The sequence below is a fragment of the Nelumbo nucifera genome, chromosome 4 (assembly GCF_055504915.1).
Source record: "Nelumbo nucifera cultivar China Antique chromosome 4, China Antique-T2T, whole genome shotgun sequence".
NCBI lineage: Eukaryota > Viridiplantae > Streptophyta > Magnoliopsida > Proteales > Nelumbonaceae > Nelumbo > Nelumbo nucifera.
Genome location: NC_142652.1, coordinates 50,199,638 through 50,216,443, shown reverse-complemented (window position 1 = coordinate 50,216,443; position 16,806 = coordinate 50,199,638). Strand labels below are relative to the sequence as shown.

At 46.6% G+C, this 16,806-nt stretch overlaps 26 non-coding genes and 9 pseudogenes across 26 annotated transcripts; all 35 read left to right on the top strand.

The window, feature by feature from the left end:
* The first annotated feature begins 234 nt into the window (after positions 1-234).
* On the top strand, positions 235-353 carry LOC148792532 (5S ribosomal RNA; annotated as a pseudogene).
* A 354-nt stretch (positions 354-707) lies between these two features.
* Positions 708-826, top strand: LOC148792531 (5S ribosomal RNA; annotated as a pseudogene).
* Positions 827-1,148: 322 nt separating this feature from the next.
* Positions 1,149-1,267, top strand: LOC148792530 (5S ribosomal RNA; annotated as a pseudogene).
* A 354-nt stretch (positions 1,268-1,621) lies between these two features.
* LOC148792529 (5S ribosomal RNA) lies at positions 1,622-1,740 on the top strand. The gene has a single exon (XR_016071668.1). It is a non-coding gene; the product is annotated as a 5S ribosomal RNA (ribosomal RNA).
* A 354-nt stretch (positions 1,741-2,094) lies between these two features.
* Positions 2,095-2,213, top strand: LOC148792528 (5S ribosomal RNA). The gene has a single exon (XR_016070143.1). It is a non-coding gene; the product is annotated as a 5S ribosomal RNA (ribosomal RNA).
* A 354-nt stretch (positions 2,214-2,567) lies between these two features.
* Positions 2,568-2,686, top strand: LOC148792527 (5S ribosomal RNA). Its single transcript, XR_016070178.1, has one exon. It is a non-coding gene; the product is annotated as a 5S ribosomal RNA (ribosomal RNA).
* A 355-nt stretch (positions 2,687-3,041) lies between these two features.
* LOC148792526 (5S ribosomal RNA) lies at positions 3,042-3,160 on the top strand. Its single transcript, XR_016069182.1, has one exon. It is a non-coding gene; the product is annotated as a 5S ribosomal RNA (ribosomal RNA).
* Positions 3,161-3,515: 355 nt separating this feature from the next.
* LOC148792525 (5S ribosomal RNA) lies at positions 3,516-3,634 on the top strand. Its single transcript, XR_016072755.1, has one exon. It is a non-coding gene; the product is annotated as a 5S ribosomal RNA (ribosomal RNA).
* A 354-nt stretch (positions 3,635-3,988) lies between these two features.
* On the top strand, positions 3,989-4,107 carry LOC148792524 (5S ribosomal RNA). The gene has a single exon (XR_016069989.1). It is a non-coding gene; the product is annotated as a 5S ribosomal RNA (ribosomal RNA).
* A 354-nt stretch (positions 4,108-4,461) lies between these two features.
* LOC148792523 (5S ribosomal RNA) lies at positions 4,462-4,580 on the top strand. The gene has a single exon (XR_016070167.1). It is a non-coding gene; the product is annotated as a 5S ribosomal RNA (ribosomal RNA).
* Positions 4,581-4,934: 354 nt separating this feature from the next.
* On the top strand, positions 4,935-5,053 carry LOC148792522 (5S ribosomal RNA). Its single transcript, XR_016075271.1, has one exon. It is a non-coding gene; the product is annotated as a 5S ribosomal RNA (ribosomal RNA).
* A 355-nt stretch (positions 5,054-5,408) lies between these two features.
* Positions 5,409-5,527, top strand: LOC148792521 (5S ribosomal RNA). Its single transcript, XR_016070632.1, has one exon. It is a non-coding gene; the product is annotated as a 5S ribosomal RNA (ribosomal RNA).
* Positions 5,528-5,882: 355 nt separating this feature from the next.
* Positions 5,883-6,001, top strand: LOC148792520 (5S ribosomal RNA). The gene has a single exon (XR_016070306.1). It is a non-coding gene; the product is annotated as a 5S ribosomal RNA (ribosomal RNA).
* A 354-nt stretch (positions 6,002-6,355) lies between these two features.
* On the top strand, positions 6,356-6,474 carry LOC148792519 (5S ribosomal RNA). The gene has a single exon (XR_016074938.1). It is a non-coding gene; the product is annotated as a 5S ribosomal RNA (ribosomal RNA).
* Positions 6,475-6,828: 354 nt separating this feature from the next.
* Positions 6,829-6,947, top strand: LOC148792518 (5S ribosomal RNA; annotated as a pseudogene).
* Positions 6,948-7,300: 353 nt separating this feature from the next.
* LOC148792517 (5S ribosomal RNA) lies at positions 7,301-7,409 on the top strand (annotated as a pseudogene).
* A 354-nt stretch (positions 7,410-7,763) lies between these two features.
* Positions 7,764-7,882, top strand: LOC148792516 (5S ribosomal RNA). The gene has a single exon (XR_016074412.1). It is a non-coding gene; the product is annotated as a 5S ribosomal RNA (ribosomal RNA).
* A 355-nt stretch (positions 7,883-8,237) lies between these two features.
* On the top strand, positions 8,238-8,356 carry LOC148792515 (5S ribosomal RNA). The gene has a single exon (XR_016074676.1). It is a non-coding gene; the product is annotated as a 5S ribosomal RNA (ribosomal RNA).
* Positions 8,357-8,711: 355 nt separating this feature from the next.
* LOC148792514 (5S ribosomal RNA) lies at positions 8,712-8,830 on the top strand. Its single transcript, XR_016069263.1, has one exon. It is a non-coding gene; the product is annotated as a 5S ribosomal RNA (ribosomal RNA).
* A 353-nt stretch (positions 8,831-9,183) lies between these two features.
* Positions 9,184-9,302, top strand: LOC148792513 (5S ribosomal RNA). Its single transcript, XR_016075190.1, has one exon. It is a non-coding gene; the product is annotated as a 5S ribosomal RNA (ribosomal RNA).
* Positions 9,303-9,657: 355 nt separating this feature from the next.
* Positions 9,658-9,776, top strand: LOC148792512 (5S ribosomal RNA; annotated as a pseudogene).
* Positions 9,777-10,260: 484 nt separating this feature from the next.
* Positions 10,261-10,378, top strand: LOC148792511 (5S ribosomal RNA). The gene has a single exon (XR_016070483.1). It is a non-coding gene; the product is annotated as a 5S ribosomal RNA (ribosomal RNA).
* A 355-nt stretch (positions 10,379-10,733) lies between these two features.
* Positions 10,734-10,852, top strand: LOC148792510 (5S ribosomal RNA). Its single transcript, XR_016075111.1, has one exon. It is a non-coding gene; the product is annotated as a 5S ribosomal RNA (ribosomal RNA).
* A 354-nt stretch (positions 10,853-11,206) lies between these two features.
* Positions 11,207-11,325, top strand: LOC148792509 (5S ribosomal RNA). Its single transcript, XR_016075316.1, has one exon. It is a non-coding gene; the product is annotated as a 5S ribosomal RNA (ribosomal RNA).
* A 354-nt stretch (positions 11,326-11,679) lies between these two features.
* Positions 11,680-11,798, top strand: LOC148792508 (5S ribosomal RNA). The gene has a single exon (XR_016073627.1). It is a non-coding gene; the product is annotated as a 5S ribosomal RNA (ribosomal RNA).
* Positions 11,799-12,153: 355 nt separating this feature from the next.
* Positions 12,154-12,272, top strand: LOC148792507 (5S ribosomal RNA). Its single transcript, XR_016071449.1, has one exon. It is a non-coding gene; the product is annotated as a 5S ribosomal RNA (ribosomal RNA).
* Positions 12,273-12,626: 354 nt separating this feature from the next.
* LOC148792506 (5S ribosomal RNA) lies at positions 12,627-12,744 on the top strand. The gene has a single exon (XR_016069844.1). It is a non-coding gene; the product is annotated as a 5S ribosomal RNA (ribosomal RNA).
* A 355-nt stretch (positions 12,745-13,099) lies between these two features.
* Positions 13,100-13,218, top strand: LOC148792505 (5S ribosomal RNA). Its single transcript, XR_016074844.1, has one exon. It is a non-coding gene; the product is annotated as a 5S ribosomal RNA (ribosomal RNA).
* A 354-nt stretch (positions 13,219-13,572) lies between these two features.
* On the top strand, positions 13,573-13,691 carry LOC148792504 (5S ribosomal RNA). The gene has a single exon (XR_016071364.1). It is a non-coding gene; the product is annotated as a 5S ribosomal RNA (ribosomal RNA).
* A 355-nt stretch (positions 13,692-14,046) lies between these two features.
* LOC148792503 (5S ribosomal RNA) lies at positions 14,047-14,165 on the top strand (annotated as a pseudogene).
* Positions 14,166-14,520: 355 nt separating this feature from the next.
* Positions 14,521-14,639, top strand: LOC148792502 (5S ribosomal RNA). Its single transcript, XR_016070008.1, has one exon. It is a non-coding gene; the product is annotated as a 5S ribosomal RNA (ribosomal RNA).
* Positions 14,640-14,993: 354 nt separating this feature from the next.
* Positions 14,994-15,112, top strand: LOC148792501 (5S ribosomal RNA). The gene has a single exon (XR_016069034.1). It is a non-coding gene; the product is annotated as a 5S ribosomal RNA (ribosomal RNA).
* A 354-nt stretch (positions 15,113-15,466) lies between these two features.
* Positions 15,467-15,585, top strand: LOC148792500 (5S ribosomal RNA; annotated as a pseudogene).
* Positions 15,586-15,939: 354 nt separating this feature from the next.
* On the top strand, positions 15,940-16,058 carry LOC148792499 (5S ribosomal RNA; annotated as a pseudogene).
* A 354-nt stretch (positions 16,059-16,412) lies between these two features.
* On the top strand, positions 16,413-16,531 carry LOC148792498 (5S ribosomal RNA). Its single transcript, XR_016070860.1, has one exon. It is a non-coding gene; the product is annotated as a 5S ribosomal RNA (ribosomal RNA).
* The last annotated feature ends 275 nt before the right edge of the window (positions 16,532-16,806 follow it).

Genomic DNA, 16,806 nt, shown 5'->3' with positions numbered 1-16,806 from the left:
TATGAACCGTGCAAAAACCGGGCTTTTGGCATTCGTCGTGCATTGTGTGCCCCGCGATAGTATTGCATCTATCCGGGGATGCGGCAGATCTGAAAAGCAAACACTCTGCTCACGTAGGAGCTTGTGCACGATTACCATGGGAGGAAGGCTGCATACACAGTTTTTTCAAGTCTAAAACAATTAATGGAGGGGAGCAAGATAGTGCATAAAGATCTAAGCGAGCATGAATTAAACGGGTGCGATCATACCAGCACTAATGCACCGGATCCAATCAGAACTCCGAAGTTAACTGTGCTTGGGCGAGAGTAGTAGTAGGATGGGTGACCTCCTAGGAAGTCCTCGTGTTGCACCCCAATTTTATTAATATTTTATTTTGATTTGTATTTGCAAATTCCATTTGTTGTTTCGGCGAGACAACTGGAAACAACGCGTCGGATACTCGGACCACTTGCGGGACGATCATCATTACTGAATGGGAACGATGCAAGAATCGGGCTATCGGCATTCGTCATGCATTGTGGGCCCCGCGATAGTATTGCATCTATCCAGAGGTGCGGCAGATCTGAAAAGCAAACACTCCGCTCACGTAGGAGCTTGTGCACGGTTACCAAGGGAGGAAGTCTACATACACACTTTTTTCAAGTCTTAAACAATTAATGGAGGGGAGCAAGATAATGCATAAAGATCTAAGTGACCATGAATTAAACGGGTGCGATCATACCAGCACTAATGTACCAGATCCCATCATAACTCCGAAGTTAAGTGTGTTTGGGCGAGAGTAGTACTCGGATGGGTGACCTCTTTGGAAGTCCTCGTGTTGCACCCCAATTTTATTAATATTTTATTTCGATATAGAATCTGCAAACAACGCGCCGGATACTCGGACCATTTGCGGCACGATCGTCATTACTGAATGGGAACCGTGCAAAAACCGGGCTTTTGTCATTCGTCGTGCATTGTGGGCCCCACGATAGTATTGCATCTATCCGGGGGTGCGGCAGATCTGAAAGGCAAACACTCCGCTCACGTAGGAGCTTGTGCACGGTTACCGAGGGAGGAAGGCTGCATACACACTTTTTTCAAATCTAAAACAATTAATGCAGGGGAGCAAGATAGTGCATAAAGATCTAAGCGAGCATGAATTAAACGGGTGCGATCATACCAGCACTAATGCACCGGATCCCATCAGAACACCGAAGTTGACCGTGCTTGGGCGAGAGTAGTACTAGGATGGTTGACCTCCTGGGAAGTCCTCGTGTTGCACCCCAATTTTATTAATATTTTATTTTGATTTGAATTTGCAAATTTCATTTGTTGTTTCGGCGAGACAATTGGAAACAACGCGTCGGATACTCGGACCACTTGCGGCACAATCGTCATTACTGAATGGGAACGGTGCAAGAACCGGGCTTTCGGCATTCGTCATGCATTGTGGGCCCCGCGATAGTATTGCATCTATCCGGGGGTGCGGCAGATCTGAAAAGCAAACACTCCGCTCACGTAGGATCTCATGCACGGTTACGAAGGGAGGAATGCTGCTCACACAGTTTTTTCAAATCTAAAGCAATAAATGGAGGGGAGCAAGATAGGGCATAAAGATCTAAGTGAGCATTAATTAAACGGGTGCGATCGTACCAGCACAAATGCACCGGATCCCATCAGAACTCCGAAGTTAAGTGTGCTTGGGCGAGAGTAGTACTAGGATGGGTGACCTCCTGGGAAGTCCTCGTATTGCACTCCAATTTTATTAATATTTCATTTTGATTTGTATTTGCAAATTCCATTTGTTGTTTTGGCGAGACAACTGAAAACAACGCGTCAGATACTCGGGCCACATGCGGCACGATCGTCATTACTGAATGGGAATAGTGCAAGAACCGGGCTTTCGGCATTCGTCATACATTGTGGGCCCCGCGATAGTATTGCATCTTTTCGGAGGTGCGGCAGATCTGAAAAGCAAACACTCCGCTCACGTAGGAGCTTGTGTATGGTTACCAAGGGAGGAAGGCTGCATACACACTTTTTTCAATTCTAAAACAATTAATGGATGGGAGCAAGATAGTGCATAAAGATCTAATCGAGCATGAATTAAACGGGTGCGATCATACCAGCACTAATGCACCGGATCCCATCCGAACTCAGAAGTTAATTGTGCTTGGGCGAGAGTAGTACTAGGATGTGTGACCTCCTGGGAAGTCCTCGTATTGCACCCCAATTTCATTAATATTTTATTTTGATTTGTATTTGCAAATTCCATTTGCTGTTCTGGCGAGACAACTGGAAACAACGCGTCGGATACTCGAACCACTTGCGGGACGATCGTCATTACTGAGTGGGAACGGTGCAAGAACCGGGCTTTCGGCATTCGTCTTGCATTGTGGGCCCCGCAAAAGTATTGCATCTATCCGGGGGTGCGGCAGATCTGAAAAGCATACACACCGCTCACGTAAGAGCTCGTGCACGGTTACCAAGGGAGGGAGGCTGCATACACACTTTTTTCAAATCTAAAACAATTAATGGAGGGGAGCAAGATAGTGCATAAAGATCTAATCGAGCATGAATTAAACGGGTGCGATCATACCAGCACTAATGCACTGGATCCCATCCGAACTGCGAAGTTAATTGTGCTTGGGCGAGAGTAGTACTAGGATGGGTGACCTCCTGGGAAGTCCTCGTGTTGCACCCCAATTTTATTAATATTTTATTTCGATATCGTATTTGCAAAATCCATTTGTCGTTTCGGCGAGACAAACGCAAACAAAGCACCGGATACTCGGACCATTTGTGGCACGATCGTCATTACATAAAGGGAACCGTGCAAGAACTCGGCTATTGGCATTCGTCGTGCATTGTGGGCCCCACGATAGTATTGCATTTATCCGGTGGTGCGGCAGATCTGAAAATCAAACACTCCGCTCACGTATGAGCTTGTGCACGGTTACCAAGGGAGGAAGGCTGCATACACAGTTTTTTCAAGTCTAAAACAATTAATGGAGGGGAGCAAGATAGTGCATAAAGATCTAAGCGAGCATGAATTAAACTGTTGCGATCATACCAGCACTAATGCACCGGATCCCATCAGAACTCCGAAGTTAAGCGTGCTTGGGCGAGAGTAGTAATAGGATGGGTGACCTCCTGGGAAGTCCTCGTGTTGCACCCCAATTTTATTAATATTTTATTTCGATATCGTGTTTGCAAATTCCGTTTGTCGTTTCAGCGAGACAAACGCAAACAACGCGTCGGATACTCGGACCATTTGCGGCACGATCGTCATTACTAAATGGGAACCGTGCAAGAACTCGGCTTTTAGCATTCGTCGTGCATTGTGGGCCCCATGATAGTATTGCATTTATCCGGTGGTGCGGCAGATCTGAAAGGCAAACACTCCACTCACGTAGGAGCTTGTGCACGGTTACCGAGGGAGGAAGGCTGCGTACACACTTTTTTCAAATCTAAAACAATTAATGGAGGGGAGCAAAATAGTGCATAAAGATCTAAGCGAGCATGAATTAAACGGGTGCGATCATACCAGCACTAATGCACCGGATCCCATCAGAACTCCGAAGTTAAGCGTGCTTGGGCGAGAGTAGTAGTAGGATGGTTGACCTCCTGGGAAGTCCTCGTGTTGCACCCCAATTTTATTAATATTTTATTTTGATTTGTATTTGCAAATTTCAGTTGTTGTTTCGGCGAGACAATTGGAAACAACGCGTCGGATACTCGGACCACTTGCGGGACAATCGTCATTACTGAATGGGAACGGTGCAAGAACCGGGTTTTCGGCATTCGTCATGCATTGTGGGCCCCGCTATAGTATCGCATCTATCCGGGGGTGCGGCAGATCTGAAAAGCAAACACTCTGCTCAAGTAGGAGCTCGTGCACGGTTACCAAGGGAGGAATGCTGCTCACACAGTTTTTTCAAATCTAAAACAATAAATGGGGGGGAGCAAGATAGTGCATAAAGATCTAAGCGAGCAATAATTAAACGGGTGCGATCATACCAACACAAATGCACCGGATCCCATCAGAACTCCGAAGTTATGTGTGCTTGGGCGAGAGTAGTACTAGGATGGGTGACCTCCTCGGAAGTCCTCGTATTGCACTCCAATTTTATTGATATTTCATTTTGATTTGTATTTGCAAATTCCATTTGTTGTTTTGGCGAGACAACTGAAAACAACGCGTCAGATACTCGGGCCACATGCGGCACGATCGTCATTACTGAATGGGAATAGTGCAAGAACCGGGCTTTCGGCATTCGTCATACATTGTGGGCCCCGCGATAGTATTGCATCTTTCCGGAGGTGCGACAGATCTAAAAAGCAAACACTCCGCTCACGTAGGAGCTTGTGCACGGTTACCAAGGGATGAAGGCTGCATACACACTTTTTTCAAATCTAAAACAATTAATGGACGGGAGCAAGATAGTGCATAAAGATCTAATCGAGCATGAATTAAACGTGTGCGATCATACCAGCACTAATGCACCGGATCCCATCCGAACACCGAAGTTAATTGTGCTTGGGCGAGAGTAGTAGTAGGATGGGTGACCTCCTGGGAAGTCCTCGTATTGCACCCCAATTTTATTAATATTTTATTTTGATTTGTATTTGCAAATTCCATTTGTTGTTTCGGCGAGACAACTGGAAACAACGCGTCGGAAACTCGAACCACTTGCGGGACGATCGTCATTACTGAATGGGAACGGTGCAAGAACCGGGCTTTCGGCATTCGTCTTGCATTGTGGGCCCCGCGATAGTATTGCATCTATCCGGGGGTGCGGCAGATCTGAAAAGCAAACACACCGCTCACGTAGGAGCTCGTGCACGGTTACCAAGGGAGGAAGGCTGCATACACACTTTTTTCAAATCTAAAACAATTAATGGAGGGGAGCAAGATAGTGCATAAAGATCTAATCGAGCATGAATTAAACGGGTGCGATCATACCAGCACTAATGCACCGGATCCCATCCGATCTCCGAAGTTAATTGTGCTTGGGCGAGAGTAGTACTAGGATGGGTGACCTCCTGGGAAGTCCTCTTGTTGCACCCCAATTTTATTAATATTTTATTTTGATATCGAATTTGCAAATTCCATTTGTCGTTTCGGCGAGACAAACACAAACAACATGCCGGATACTCGGACCATTTGCGGCACGATCGTCATTACTGAATGGGAACCGTGCAAAAACCGGGCTTTCGGCATTCGTCGTGCATTGTGGGCCCCGCGATAGTATTGCATCTATCCGGGGGTGCGGCAGATCTGAAAAGCAAACACACCGCTCACATAGGAGCACGTGCACGGTTACCAAGGGAGGAAGGCTGCATACATACTTTTTTCAAGTCTAAAACAATTAATGGTGGGGAGCAAGATAGTGCATAAAGATCTAAGCGAGCATTAATTAAACGGGTGCGATCATACCAGCACTAATGCATCGGATCCCATCAGAACTCCGAAGTTAAGCGTGCTTGGGCGAGAGTAGTAATAGGATGTGTGACCTCCTGGGAAGTCCTCGTGTTGCACCCCAATTTTATTAATATTTTATTTCGATATCGTATTTGCAAATTCCAATTGTCGTTTCGGCGAGACAAACGCAAACAAAGCACCGGATACTCGGACCATTTGTGGCACGATCGTCATTACTTAAAGGGAACCGTGCAAGAACTCGGCTATTGGCATTCGTCGTGCATTGTGGGCCCCACGATAGTATTGCATTTATCCGGTGGTGCGGCAGATCTGAAAATCAAACACTCCGCTCACGTAGGAGCTTGTGCACGGTTACCAAGGGAGGAAGGCTGCATACACAGTTTTTTCAATTCTAAAACAATTAATGGAGGGGAGCAAGATAGTGCATAAAGATCTAAGCGAGCATGAATTAAACGGGTGCGATCATACCAGCACTAATGCACCGGATCCCATCAGAACTCCGAAGTTAAGTGTGCTTCGGCGAGAGTTGTACTAGCATGGGTGACCTCCTGGGAAGTCCTCGTGTTGCACCCCAATTTTATTAATATTTTATTTTGATTTGTATTTGCAAATTCCATTTGTTGTTTCGGCGAGACAACTGGAAACAACGCGTCGGATACTCGGACCATTTGCGGCACGATCGTCATTACTGAATGGGAACCGTGCAAAAACCGGGCTTTTGGCATTCGTCGTGCATTGTGGGCCCCGCGATAGTATTGCATCTATCCGGGGGTGCGGCAGATCTGAAAAACAAACACTCTGCTCACGTAGGAGGTTGTGCACGGTTACCAAGGGAGGAAGGCTGCATACACAGTTTTTTCAATTCTAAAACAATTAATGGAGGGGAGCAAGATAGTGTATAAAGATATAAGCGAGCATGAATTAAACGGGTGTGATCATACTAGCACAAATGCACCGGATCCCATCAGAACTCCGGAGTTAAGCGTGCTTGGGCGAGAGTAGTACTACGATGGGTGACCTCCTGGGAAGTCCTCGTATTGCACCCCAATTTTATTAATATTTTATTTTGATTTGTATTTGCATATTCCATTTGTTGTTTTCGCGAGACAACTGCAAACAACGCGTCAGATACTCGGACCACTTGTGGCACGATCTTCATTACTGAATGGGAATAGTGCAAGAACCGGGCTTTTGGCATTCGTCGTGCATTGTGGGCCCCACGATAGTATTGCATCTATCCGGGGTTGCGGCAGATATGAAAAACAAACACTCCGCTCACGTAGGAGCATGTGCACGGTTACCAAGGGAGGAAGGCTGCATACACACTTTTTTCAAGTCTAAAACAATTAATGGAGGGGCGCAAAATAGTGCATAAAGATCTAAGCGAGCATGAATTAAACGTATGAGATCATTCCAGCACTAATGCACTGGATCGCATTAGAACTCCGAAGTTAAGTGTGCTTGGGCGAGAGTAGTTGTAGGATGGGTGACCTCCTGGGAAGTCCTCGTGTTGCACCCCAATTTTATTAATATTTTTTTTTATTTGTATTTGCAAATTCCATTTGTTGTTTCGGCGAGACAACTGGAAACAACGTGTCGGATACTCGGACCACTTGCGGGACGATCCTCATTACTGAATGGGAACGATGCAAGAACCGGGCTTTCGGCATTCGTCATGCATTGTGGGCCCCGCGATAGTATTGCATCTATCCGGAGGGGCGGCAGATCTGAAAAGCAAACACTCCGCTCACGTAGGAGCTTGTGCACGGTTACCAAGGGAGGAAGGCTGCATACACACTTTTTTCAAGTCTAAAACAATTAATGGAGGGGAGCAAGATAGTGCATAAAGATCTAAGCGAGCATGAATTAAACGGGTCCGATCATACCAGCACTAATGCACCGAATCCCATCAGAACTCTGAAGTTAAGTGTGCTTGGGCGAGAGTAGTACTTGGATGTGGGAAGTCCTCGTGTTGCTCCCCAATTTTATTAATATTTTATTTTGATTTGTATTTGCAAATTCCATTTGTTGTTTCGGCGAGAAAACTGGAAACAACGCGTTGGATACTCGGACCATTTGCGGCACGATCGTCATTACTGAATGGCAACGATGCAAGAACCGGGCTTTCGGCATTCGTCGTGCATTGTGGGCCCCGCGATAGTATTGCATTTATCCGGTGGTGCGGCAGATCTGAAAAGCAAACACTCCGCTCACGTAGGAGCTTTTGCACGGTTACCAAGGGAGGAAGGCTGTATACACAGTTTTTTCAAATCGAAAACAATTAATGGAGGGGGGCAAGATAGTGCATAAAGATCTAAGCGAGCATGAATTGAACGGGTGCGATCATACCAACACTAATGCACCGGATCCCATCAGAACTCCGAAGTTAAGCGTGCTTGGGCGAGAGTAGTACTAAGATGGTTGACCTCCTGGGAAGTCCTCGTGTTGCACCCCAATTTTATTAATATTTTATTTCGATATCGTATTTGCAAATTCCATTTGTCGTTTCGGCGAGACAAACGCAAACAAAGCGCCGGATACTCGGACCATTTGCGGCATGATCGTCATTACTGAATGGGAACCGTGCACAAACCGGGCTTTTGGCATTCGTCGTGTATTGTGGGCCCCATGATAGTATTGCATCTATCCGGGGGTGCGGCAGATCTGAAAAGTAAACACTCTGCTCACGTAGGAGCTTGTGCACGGTTACCAAGGGAGGAAGGCAGCATACACAGTTTTTTCAAGTCTAAAACAATTAATGGAGGGGAGCAAGATAGTGCATAAAGATCTAAGCGAGCATGAATTAAACGGGTGCGATCATACCAGCACTAATGCACCGGATCCCATCAGAACTCTGAAGTTAATTGTGCTTGGGCGAGAGTAGTACTACGATGGGTGACCTCCTGGGAAGTCCTCGTGTTGCACCCCAATTTTTTTAATATTTTCTTTCGATATCGTATTTGCAGATTCCATTTGTCGTTTCGGCGAGATAAACGCAAACAACGCGCCGGATACTCGGACCATTTGCGGCACGATCGTCATTACTGATTGGGAGCCGTGCAAAAACCGGGCTTTTGGCATTCGTCGTGCATTGTGGGCCCCGCAATAGTATTGCATCTATCCGGGGGAGCGGCAGATCTGAAAAACAAACACTCTGCTCACGTAGGAGCTTGTGCACGGTTACCAAGGGAGGAAGGCTGCATACACAGTTTTTTCAAGTCTAAAACAATTAATGGAGGGGAGCAAGATAGTGCATAAAGATCTAAGCGAGCATGAATTAAACGGGTGCGATCATACCAGCACTAATGCACCGGATCCCATCAGAACTCCGAAGTTAAGTGTGCTTGGGCAAGAGTTGTACTAGCATGGGTGACCTCCTGGGAAGTCCTCGTGTTGCACCCCAATTTTATTAATATTTTATTTTGATTTGTATTTGCAAATTCCATTTGTTGTTTCGGCGAGACAACTGGAAACAACGCGTCGGATACTCGGACCATTTGCGGCACGATCGTCATTACTGAATGGCAACGATGCAAGAACCGGGCTTTCGGCATTCGTCATGCATTGTGGGCCCGCGATAGTATTGCATCTATCCGGAGGTGCGGCAGATCGGAAAAGCAAACACACCGCTCACGTAGGAACTTGTGCACGGTTACCAAGGGAGGAAGGCTGCATACACACTTTTTTCAAATCTAAAACAATTAATGGAGTGGAGCAAGATAGTGCATAAAAATCTAAGCGAGCTTGAATTAAATGGGTGCGATCATACCAGCACTAATTTACCGGATCCCATCAGAACTCCGAAGTTAATTGTGCTTGGGCGAGAGTAGTACTAGGATGGGTGACCTCCTGGGAAGTCCTCGTGTTGCACCCCAATTTTATTAATATTTTATTTCGATATCGTATTTGCAAATTCCATTTGTCGTTTCGGCGATACAAACGCAAACAACGCGCCGAATACTCGGACCATTTGCGGCACGATCGTCATTACTGAATGGGAACCGTGCAAAAACTGGGCTTTTGGCATTCGTCGTGCATTGTGGGCCCCGCGATAGTATTGCATCTATCCGGGGGTGCGGCAGATCTAAAAAGCAAACACTCTGCTCACGTAGGAGCTTGTGCACGATTACCAAGGGAGGAAGGCTCCATACACAGTTTTTTCAAGTCTAAAACAATTAATGGAGGGGAGCAAGATAGTGCATAAAGATCTAAGCGAGCATGAAATAAACGGGTGCGATCATACCAGCACTAATGCACCGGATCCCATCAGAACTCCGAAGTTAAGCGTGTTTGGCCGAAACTAGTACTAGGATGGTTGACCTCCTGGGAAGTCCTCGTGTTGCACCCCAATTTTATTAATATTTTATTTCGATTTCGTATTTGCAAATTCCATTTGTCGTTTCGGCGAGACAACTGGAAACAACGCGTCAGATACTCGGACCATTTGTGGCACGATCGTCATTACTGAATGGGAACCGTGCAAGAACTCGGCTTTTGGCATTCGTCGTGCACTGTGGGCCCCATGATAGTATTGCATTTCTCCGGTGTTGCGGCAGATCTGAAAATCAAACACTCCGCTCACGTAGGAATTAATGGAGGGGAGCAAGATAGTGCATAAAGATCTAAGCGAGCATGAATTAAACGGGTGCGATCACTGAATGGGAACCGTGCAAAGACCGGGCTTTTGGCATTCGTCGTGCATTGTGGGCTCCGCGATAGTATTGCACGGTTACCAAGGGAGGAAGGCTGCATACACAGTTTTTTCAAGTCTAAAACAATTAATGGAGGGGAGCAAGATAGTGCATAACGATCTAAGAGAGCAGGAATTAAACGGGTGCGATCATACCAGCACTAATGCACCGGATCCCATCAGAACTCCGAAGTTAAGTGTGCTTGGGCGAGAGTAGTACTAGGATGGGTGACCTCCTGGAAGTCCTATTGTTGCACCCCAATTTTATTAATATTTTATTTCGATATCGAATTTGCAAATTCCATTTGTCGTTTCGGCGAGACAAACACAAACAACGCGCCGGATACTCGGACCATTTGCGGCACGATCGTCATTACTGCATGGGAACCGGGCAAAAACCGGGCTTTTGGCATTCGTCATGCATTGTGGGCCCCGCGATAGTATTGCATCTATCCGGGACTGTGGCAGATCTGAAAAACAAACACTCCGCTCACGTAGGAGCTTGTGCACGTTTACCAAGGGTGGAAGGCTGCATACACAGTTTTTTCAAATCTAAAACAATTAATGGAGGGGAGCACGATAGTGCATAAAGATCTAAGCGAGCATGAATTAAACGGGTGCGGTCATACCAGCACTAATGCACCGGATCCCATCAGAACTCCGAAGTTAAGTGTGCTTGGGCGAGAGTTGTACTAGCATGGGTGACCTCCTGGGAAGTCCTCGTGTTGCACCCCAATTTTATTAATATTTCATTTTGATTTGTATTTGCAAATTCCATTTGTTGTTTCGGCGAGACAACTGGAAACAACGCGTCGGATACTCGGACCATTTGTGGCACGATCGTCATTACTGAATGGCAACGATGCAAGAACCGGGCTTTCGGCATTCGTCATACATTGTGGGCCCCGCGATAGTATTGCATCTATCCGGAGGTGCGGCAGATCTGAAAAACAAACACTCCGCTCACGTAGGAGCTTGTGCACGGTTACCAAGGGAGGAAGGCTGCATACAAACTTTTTTCAAGTCTAAAACAATTAATGGAGGGGAACAAGATAGTGCATAAAGATCTAAGCGAGCATGAGTTAAACGGGTGAGATCATACCAGCACTAATGCACCGGATCCCATCCGAACTCCGAAGTTAATTGTGCTTGGGCGAGAGTAGTACTAGGATGGGTGACCTCCTGGGAAATCCTCGTGTTGCACCCCAATTTTGTTAATATTTTATTTTGATTTGTATTTGCAAATTTCATTTGTTGTTTCGGCGAGACAATTGGAAACAACGCGTCGGATACTCGGACCACTTGCGGGACAATCGTCATTACTGAATGGGAACGGTGCAAAAACCGGGCTTTCGGCATTCGTCATGCATTGTGGGCCCCACGAAAGTATTGCATCTATCCGGGGGTGCAGCAGATCTGAAAAGCAAACACTCCGCTCACGTAGGAGCTCGTGCACGGTTACCAAGGGAGGAATGCTGCACACACAATTTTTTCAAATCTAAAACAATAAATGGAGGGGAGCAAGATAGTGCATAAAGATCTAAGCGAGCATTAATTAAACGGGTGCGATCATACCATCACTAATGCACCGGATCCCATCCGAACTCCGAAGTTAATTGTGCTTGGGCGAGAGTAGTACTAGGATGGGTGACCTCCTGGGAAATCCTCGTGTTGCACCCCAATTTTATTAATATTTTATTTCGATATCGTATTTGCAAATTCCATTTGTTGTTTCGGCGAGACAACTGGAAACAACGCGTCGGATACTCGAACCACTTGCGGGACGATCGTCATTACTGAATGGGAACGGTGCAAGAACGGGGCTTTCGGCATTTGTCGTGCATTGTGGGCCCCACGATAGTATTGCATCTATGCGGGGGTGCGGCAGATCTGAAAATCAAACACTCCGCTCACGTAGGAGCTCGTGCACGGTTACCGAGGGAGGAAGGCTGCATACACACTTTTTTCAAATCTAAAACAATTAATGGAGGGGAGCAAGATAGTGCATAAAGATCTAAGCGAGCATGAATTAAACGGGTGCGATCATACCAGCACTAATGCACCGGATCCCATCAGAACTCCGAAGTTAAGCGTGCTTGGGCGAGAGTAGTACTAGGATGGTTGACCTCCTGGGAAGTCCTCGTGTTGCACCCCAATTTTATTAATATTTTATTCTGATTTGTATTTGCAAATTCCATTTGTTGTTTCGGCGAGACAACTGGAAACAACGCGTTGGATAGTCGAACCACTTGCGGGACGATCGTCTTTACTGAATGGGAACGGTGCAAGAACTGGGCTTTCGGCATTCGTCTTGCATTGTGGGCCCCGCGATAGTATTGCATCAATCCGGGGGTGCGGCAGATCTGAAAAGCAAACACACCGCTCACGTAGGAGCTCGTGCACGGTTACCAAGGGAGGAAGGCTGCATACACACTTTTTTCAAGTCTAAAACAATTAATGGAGGGGAGCAAGATAGTGCATAAAGATCTAAGCGGGCATGAATTAAACGGGTGCGATCATACCAGCACTATGCACCGGATCCCATTAGAACTCCGTAGTTAAGCGTGCTTGGGCGAGAGTAGTAGTAGGATGGGTGACCTCCTGGGAAGTCCTCGTGTTGCACCCCAATTTTATTAATATTTTATTTCGATATCTTGTTTGCAAATTCCATTTGTCGTTTCAGCGAGACAAACGCAAACAACGCGTCGGATACTCGGACCAATTGCGGCACGATCGTCATTACTGAATGGGAACAGTGCAAGAACTCGGCTTTTGGCATTCGTCGTGCAATGTGGGCCCCGCGATAGTATTGCATTTATCCGGTGGTGCGGCAGATCTGAAAAGCAAACACTCCGCTCACGTAGGAGCTTGTGCACGGTTACCGAGGGAGGAAGGCTGGATACACACTTTTTTCAAATCTAAAACAATTAATGGAGGAGAGCAAGATAGTGCATAAAGATCTAAGCGAGCATGAATTAAACGGGTGCGATCATACCAGCACTAATGCACCGGATCCCATCAGAACTCCGAACTTAAGCGTGCTTGGGCGAGAGTAGTACTAGGATGGTTGACCTCCTGGGAAGTCCTCGTGTTGCACCCCAATTTTATTAATATTTTATTTGGATTTGTATTTGCAAATTTCATTTGTTGTTTCGGCGAGACAACTGGAAACAACGCATCGGATACTCGAACCACTTGCGGGATGATCGTCATTACTGAATGGGAACTGTGCAAGAACCGGGCTTTCGGCATTCGTCGTGCATTGTGGGCCCCGCAATAGTATTGCATCTATCCGGGGGTGCGGCAGATCTGAAAAGCAAACACACCGCTCACGTAGGAGCTCGTGCACGGTTACCAAGGGAGGAAGGCTGCATACACACTTTTTTCAAATCTAAAACAATTAATGGAGGGCAGCAAGATAGTGCATAAAGATCTAATCGAGCATGAATTAAACGGGTGCGATCATACCAGCACTAATGCACCGGATCCCATCCGAACTCCGAAGTTAATTGTGCTTGGGCGAGAGTAGTACTAGGATGGGTGACCTCCTGGGAAATCCTCGTGTTGCACCCCAATTTTATTAATATTTTTTTTCGATATCGTATTTGCAAATTCCATTTGTTGTTTCGGCGAGACAACTGGAAACAACGCGTCGGATACTCGAACCACTTGCGGGACGATCGTCATTACTGAATGGGAACGGTGCAAGAACCGGGCTTTCGGCATTCGTCGTGAATTGTGGGCCCCACGATAGTATTGCATCTATCCGGGGGTGCGGCAGATCTGAAAATCAAACACTCCGCTCACGTAGGAGCTCGTGCACGGTTACCAAGGGAGGAAGGCTGCATACACACTTTTTTCAAGTCTAAAACAATTAATGGAGGGGAGCAAGATAGTGCATAAAGATCTAAGCGAGCATTAATTAAACGGGTGCGATCATAGTAGCACTAATGCACCGGATCCCATCAGAACTCCGAAATTAAGCGTGCATGGGCGAGAGTAGTACTAGGATGGGTGACCTCCTGGGAAGTCCTCGTTTTGCACCCCAATTTTATTAATATTTTATTTCGATATCGTGTTTGCAAATTCCATTTGTCGTTTCAGCGGGACAAACGCAAACAACGCGTCGGATACTCGGACCATTCGCGGCACGATCGTCATTACTGAATGGGAACCGTGCAAGAACTCGGCTTTTGGCATTCGTCGTGCAATGTGGGCCCCGCGATAGTATTGCATTTATCCGGTGGTGCGGCAGATCTGAAAGGCAAACACTCCGCTCACGTACGAGCTTGTGCACGGTTACCGAGGGAGGAAGGCTGCATACACACTTTTTTCAAATCTACAACAATTAATGGAGGGGAGCAAGATAGTGCATAAAGATCTAAGCGAGCATGAATTAAACGGGTGCGATCGTACCAGCACTAATGCACCGGATCCCATCAGAACTCCGAAGTTAAGCGTGCTTGGGCGAGAGTAGTACTAGGATGTTTGACCTCCTGGGAAGTCCTCGTGTTGCACCCCAATTTTATTAATATTTTATTTTGATTTGTATTTGCAAATTTCATTTGTTGTTTCGGCCAGACAATTGGAAACAACGCGTCGGATACTCGGACCACTTGCGGGACAATCGTCATTACTGAATGGGAACGGTGCAAAAACCGGGCTTTCGGCATTCGTCATGCATTGTGGGCCCCGCGATAGTATTGCATCTATCCGGGGGTGCAGCAGATCTGAAAAGCAAACACTCCGCCCACATAGGAGCTCGTGCACGGTTACCAAGGGAGGAATGCTGCTCACACAGTTTTTTCAAATCTAAAACAATAAATGGAGGGGAGCAAGATAGTGCATAAAGATCTAAGCGAGCATTAATTAAACGGGTGCGATCATACCAGCACAAATGCACCGGATCCCATCAGAACTCCAAAGTTAAGCGTGCTTGGGCGAGAGTAGTTCTAGGATGGGTGACCTCCTGGGAAGTCCTCGTATTGCACTCCAATTTTATTAATATTTTATTTTGATTTGTATTTGCAAATTCCATTTGTTGTTTTGGCGAGACAACTGGAAACAACGCGTCAGATACTCGGACCACTTGCGGCACGATCGTCATTACTGAATGGGAATAGTGCAAGAACCGGGCTTTCGGCATTCGTCATAGATTGTGGGCCCCGCGATAATATTGCATATATCCGGAGGTGCGGCAGATCTGAAAAGCAAACACTCCGCTCACGTTGGAGCTTGTGCACGGTTACCAAGTGAGGAAGGCTGCATACACAGTTTTTTCAAATCTAAAACAATTAATGGAGGGGAGCACGATAGTGCATAAAGATCTAAGCGAGCCTGAATTAAACGGGTGCGATCAAACCAGCACTAATGCATCGGATCCCATCAGAACTCCGAAGTTAAGCGTGTTTGGGCGAGAGTAGTACAAGGATGGGTGACCTCCTGGGAAGTCCTCCAATTGCATTCCAATTTTATTAATATTTTATTTCGATTTGTATTTGCAAATTCCATTTGTTGTTTTGGCGAGACAACTGGAAACAACGCGTCTGATACTCGGACCATTTGCGGCACGATCGCCATTCCTGAATGGGAACCGTGCGAAAACCGGGCTTTTGGCATTCGTCGTGCATTGTGGGCCCCGCGAAAGTATTGCATCTATCTGGGGGCGCGGTAGATCTGAAAAACTAACACTCCGCTCACGTAGGAGCTTGTGCACGGTTACCAAGGGAGGAAGGCTGCATAAACAGTTTTTTCAAATCTAAAACAATTAATGGAGGGGAGCAAGATAGTGCATAAAGATCTAAGCGAGCATGAATTAAACGGGTGCGATCATACCAGCCCTAATGCACCGGATCCCATCAGAACTCTGAAGTTATGTGTGCTTGGGCGAGAGTTGTACTAGCATGGGTGACATCCTGGGAAGTCCTCGTGTTGCACCCCAATTTTATTAATATTTTATTTTGATTTGTATTTGCAAATTCCATTTGTCGTTTCGGCGAGACAACTAGAAACAACGCGTCGGGTACTCGGACCATTTGCGGCACGATCGTCATTACTGAATGGCAACGATGCAAGAACTGGGCTTTCGGCATTCGTCATGCATTGTGGGCCCCACGATAGTATTGCATCTATCCGGAGGTGCGGCAGATCGGAAAAGCAAACACTCCGCTCACGTAGGAGCTTGTGCACGGTTACCAAGGGAGGAAGGCTGCATGCACACTTTTTTCAAATCTAAAACAATTAATGGAGGGGAGCAAGATAGTGCATAAAGATCTAATCGAGCATGAATTAAACGGGTGCGATCATACCAGCACAAATGCACCGGATCCCATCCGAACTCCGAAGTTAATTGTGCTTGGGCGAGAGTAGTACTAGGATGGGTGACCTCCTGGGAAGTCCTCGTATTGCACCCCAATTTTATTAATATTTTATTTTGATTTGTATTTGCAAATTCCATTTGTTGTTTCGGCGAGACAACTGGAAACAACGCGTCGGATACTCGAACCACTTGCGGGACGATCGTCATTACTGAATGGGAACGGTGCAAGAACCGGGCCTTCGGCATTCGTCTTGCATTGTGGGCCCCGCGATAGTATTGCATCTATCCGAGGGTGCGGCAGATCTGAAAAGCAAACACACCGCTCACGTAGGAGCTCGTGCACGGTTACCAAGGGAGGAAGGCTGCATA